The sequence below is a fragment of the Buceros rhinoceros genome, unplaced genomic scaffold (assembly GCF_000710305.1).
Source record: "Buceros rhinoceros silvestris isolate BGI_N320 unplaced genomic scaffold, ASM71030v1 scaffold1935, whole genome shotgun sequence".
Taxonomy (NCBI): Eukaryota; Metazoa; Chordata; class Aves; order Bucerotiformes; family Bucerotidae; genus Buceros; species Buceros rhinoceros.
The window spans coordinates 37,583-42,388 of NW_010412094.1; the positions used below are offsets into that span (position 1 = coordinate 37,583).

Consider the following 4,806-nt stretch of genomic DNA (forward strand, 5'->3'; position numbering starts at 1 on the left):
ACCAGAGCAAGTGCTGTGGGGCTGGGGAAGCCCATGTGGGGCAGGGGCTCCCACCACCCCCCGCCCCCAGCCTCCGGAGGCTTCCCTTCCGCCAGGCTGGTGAACGAATGTGGCCAAGCTCGGTTTAGGTGGCATTTCAGCCGCTCTAAGCGGGTCTAATCGCCATCTTTCCACATAACAGCCTCTTCGCTAATCTCGGGCCCGCACCGCTTCAGCAGAGAGCCCCTTAATGAGGGTGAAGTGCAGTTCGCCTGCACAGTCGATTGACAAGACTGATGGGCTCAAGCCGGGAGAAGGGACGGCTTCCCAAGAGCCTCCGGGAGTGGGGAGCTCTCCCTCCTCCCGCGGCCGGCTTTATCCGACTGCACATTCCTCTCCCGTCAATTCTGTTGTCAGTTTTCCGGGGTTTAGGGCGCCTTCCCAGCATTTCAGCCATCTTTCCATCTTTTTCTTTTCTCCCTCGCTCCAGGAGTAATTCTTGCCTGTCCCTGCCATCCTCACTTCTCCTCCTTGCTATCTTTACATTTTTTCCCTCTTTCCCATTGTCTTTTCTTATTGCTCTCTCCCTTCTGCTGTCATTCAATTTTTCTCTCTCCCTCCTTCTCGCCCCCTCTCACTCCCCCCTTTCCCTCTCACTCTGTGTCTCATTCTCCATCTCGGATGAAGGTAATGAAAATAATCGGGCTTCATTAATTCTGAGCCCTGTGAGATGATAGCCATTTGGAGCCATGTTTGCCAATTAGATGGTCTAAATTAGAAGTGACCTTGGTATACTGCCATCGCTTTGCCTCTCTGAGTCTAATGAAGCTTTTCACTCCAGCACCCTCTCTCTCCCTTTGTAATGGAAATTACCTCCTTTGTCTGGTTGGGAACCTTGCCTTGCATGTGTATTTCCCCAGTTGCATGGACATAGGGAGAGTAATGTATCTCCTCAGACCCCTTCTAGAGATTCTCTTTTCAAAGCCGGGTGATTTCAGCATTTTGGGGGCATTGACAGAGGAACTGCATAGTCTGTCCACGTGTTTGGTCACTTGGCCCGGAGGAAGGTCAGAGCAGGCAGATCCAGTGCACAAGGGGAGCTGGCTGCTCACGCCATCCACGATTAATTTTTTGGACGTGCTACGAACATGCTTGTGTCACACTTCCAGGGCCAGCACGGGAGGTGTGTTGCAGCCCGGAGCCCCTGGCCCGTGCTGATAAGCTGCTCTGCAGTTCATAGTCTTACGAACCTGGTGGATGTGGCAGTGGCGTGTGTGTCACTGCTGTGGGTCAGAGCTGGTGAGGAGCAGACACGCAGGTTGTTCTCCAGAGCGGTGACAGGTCTGTAGGTGTCAGGGATGTGCGATCTGCTGAGGATACTCCTGAGGCAGGGGGTCAGGAGACGTGGCATGTCAGCCCTCGGGCTTTCTGTCACAGTCGCTCACTGGGCCACATGGTCTGTAGAAATGGCCACATGTCTGCAGAAATGGCCGTCAGATCAGGGTGCCCGTGCGTGTCAGTGAATCTTGTCATCAAAGGGAAATTGTATCTGCTTAAGGGAATCTGAATTTCATCCAAAAGGGAGGGACCTTGGGAGCGGAGAGGCTTGTCCCAACAACTTTCCATCTTCTAAGGCAGATAACTGGCTTTTCTCAGGCTGCTCCAGAGGGAAGTTCTCCGGCCAGCATTCCCTTCCCCAGTACAGTCCACAGCAGAGAAGTGTCAAAGTGGGGCCCAGGAGAGGCTGCCACAGTCTCTGGCCCAAACTTCCCCCTCCTTCATTCCTTACCAAGCCAGTTCCCTGCCCCACTGAGCAGGACGGGGACAGGGACGGGGACAGGGACAGGGACAGGGACAAGGATGGGGCGGTTGGAGCAAAGGGTGTCCCCTGAGTGCCTGCCCCAGCATTAGAGGTGTCCTTGGAGACAGCAACACGTCATCAAAGTGCTGATAACAGAACCTGGCCCACACGTTGGTGTCTCAGTGCCGGGCTGTCAGACGAGCGGGTAGCCGTGAGGTACCGACCCCTCCCCACCACCCGTTCCGTCTGGACGGAAAGATCAAGAGCAACGTTGGGTCAAGGGGACCGTTTCCCTTCCGTGAGATAACGTTGGGAGAGCAGCCTCGAGGCGGCCTTGGATGCAGGAGCAGTGGGGGGACGGGCACTCCCGGGCTGTGCACAGGGGTGGCTCTGGTGTGACAGGGAGCGGTGGCTCTGGTGTGACAGGGAGGGGTGGCTCTGGTGTGACAGGGAGCGGTGTTTCCAAGCTGGGAGGCTTTGCCAGTGGCTTGTGGGCCCGAAGATCGTGGCTGCAGCTGCAGAGGAGATGCAGTTTAACGTCAGAGCAAAACCAGTATCTAGAGAAGAAGGAAAGGGAAAAGACAAACCGCGGTTGTCCGCCTCACAGCGGCAGGGTTGGTTTCAGCAGCAGTTCACACTGACTGACACGCCGGTGTTGAAGAGACGCTTGAAGGGGGAGCTGGAGGCACGGGGCAGAGCTGAGGGTGGGTGCCGGGATCACACCCCAGGCATTGCCTGCTCAGGGGAGGGGAGGTGGAGAGCGTTGAACAGCTGCTCCGCTAACCAGGCTGTGCTCCAGCTGAAGGCGCTCCGCTCTCAGCAGAGCACCCGATGCCCTCTAAACTCACCTGCGGCGCAGACTGCCGTGCCACTGAGCACCGCTGCCGGCTTATCTGTCGGGTGGCCGTGGCCTGTGAAACCTGCCTGCCCTGGGGCTGCTCCCACCATTTGTTTATATTAAACGCAGCCGCAGCGTGGGAGGCGTTTTCAGCACGCACGAGGAGACGGTGCATCCTCAGGCGGGTTTGCGGTGTGAAAGGACAAATAGGTTCAAAACGGGCGGTCTGGAATCCCGTGTCACTGCAGAATGCTCCGAGCCCTGCAGCCTGTTTCCACTGGTTGTACCTTTGCTGCCTGCCCAGGTGGTCCATGAGGATGCAGAAGCAGGGCAGTCCTGCCCTGGAAGATGGCGAGGGACACGCCGGGAAGTGCACTTGCCGGAGATTCCTGAATGGTGCTGAAGAGGTGGAGGGCTGAAGCGGGTCCAGCTGCTGAAGCAAGACCAGCACCTTATTGTGAAGGTTTCACTTCCCAGGACCAGCCTGGCGTGACTGGCTGCACTGCTGGCAGGGACCCAACACCCATATCCAGAATTTTGGGGTTCCTGCACTTTTTTCCAAGCTTTTATATGTTTGTCTTTGGGGATTTTGTGCCTGTACCAATTTAATGTACCGTGGTCCTTTTTTTTTTTTTCTTCCCCCCTTTTTTCTAAATTTTTTTTCTTGTGGCGGGAGGGGTAGAGGCAGGGTGAGAGCTGTGGCTATGGAGATGCAGGTAGATAAAGGTAATTACTTAAACACATATAGGGCAGGACTTACTGGTTTGGAGACCCAGATTAAGATGCAGAGGAGCATGTGAGGTTGATGATTATATTTCGGGGAGAGTTAATTGACGGAAGGTGAAGGCAGACAAAGAACCGCTGCTTACTGCCTTCTTGAATCCCAATCAGGAATTATGATTAAAGACGCGGCGAGACAACAGAGGCCTGATGAATTGGTGTCTTTTTTTTTTCTTTTTTGCCGTCATTCACACTTGATTGACTTCAACCTTTCAAGTGCAAAAGTCTCTCTTTTCCATTATTATTCATAGCCATCTGAGTTTTTCTAATTAAAGTGTATGAAAACAATTACTGATCCGTCGTACTGAGTGTGGTAGTGGGGACGGCTGCCGTACTGTAATGCCGCTGAAAAGCCTACAGTTTCTATAATGATGTGCAGCTGAGGTGTTAGATAATTTTATTCTTTTTCTACTCTGTTGGGGTTTTTTTTAATTTCTCATGATTTATTTTTCATAATTCCTAAAGATCCTAGGAAAGCGCTCTCCCTGCTGATACAGCTGAGAGGGATGGCTCCTTCTTGCCTTCCCTCTGGCATCCCTGCTCGGCCCCCTCCTCCAAGCCTGGCTACTGGGAATTAACCAGTGACCTTTCACGTCTCGCAACCTACCACCCACCGCCATCAGATACTGCTGCTTAAAGCAGAAGGTGGAATGAATGTGGAGTGCTCAGCTCAGCTTCCCTCCTGGTGATCTACCAGTGTCAGCTGCCTTTCCCGCAGACGTTGGTGGGACTCGGTGCTCCCCGCCGTGCACCAGCCATCCCAGTGACGGGAGGGAGCTCAGCATCCCTCCCGGGGCCGTTCGGATGCCAGCAGCCACTCGTATGTCAGCGTTTGTATCTGAGGTTTGTCACGAACTGGTTTTGCTTCCACTCCATGAAGCCACAGTGTTTGCTCAGATTTGACACATGTGTAGATAAGGAAGATTTCATGTCCTGCACATGGGTTTACCTCCAGTTTCATCACAGATTTGCTCATATCTGATGCGGTTCAGTCGGAGCCTCCTGGTCCTTGACTTTGCAGAAAGCAAAGCACGCCATGTGCAGATAACAGCCCCGCTTCCTCGATCTCTTCTGAAATCCAAGGTTCAAACGCCCTCTTAGCATCTGACAGAAGGAGGAGAGACTCGTTCTGCTAGGAGATGTGCCTGACTAGCAGCGTTTGTTCATGCCTCACCTTCCCAGCAGTCAGGGGCTGGAGCAAAAGCGTTGTGAGGCAGGTGGGTTTCCGTTCCTGCAAGTACCACAGCCCTGGCAAGAGGGAAACGCTCCCTGGGCATCAGCGGGGTGAGGCGAGCAGCTGCTCAGCTGTAGAGGTGTCTTCGCTTGCCACAGACATCTCCCAGTGCTGGCAGCCATGTGCTGGAGTATGGCACGGCTGGGGGCACTGGCACCGGGCTGCCCCTTCCGT

General features: G+C 54.2%; 1 protein-coding gene across 1 annotated transcript in view; it reads left to right on the top strand.

The window, feature by feature from the left end:
- ZFHX3 (zinc finger homeobox 3) overlaps positions 1 to 4,806 on the top strand; it is a gene marked incomplete at both ends in the record, with an annotated part of 33,234 nt that overhangs the window by 15,894 nt on the left and 12,534 nt on the right. The window lies entirely within an intron of this gene.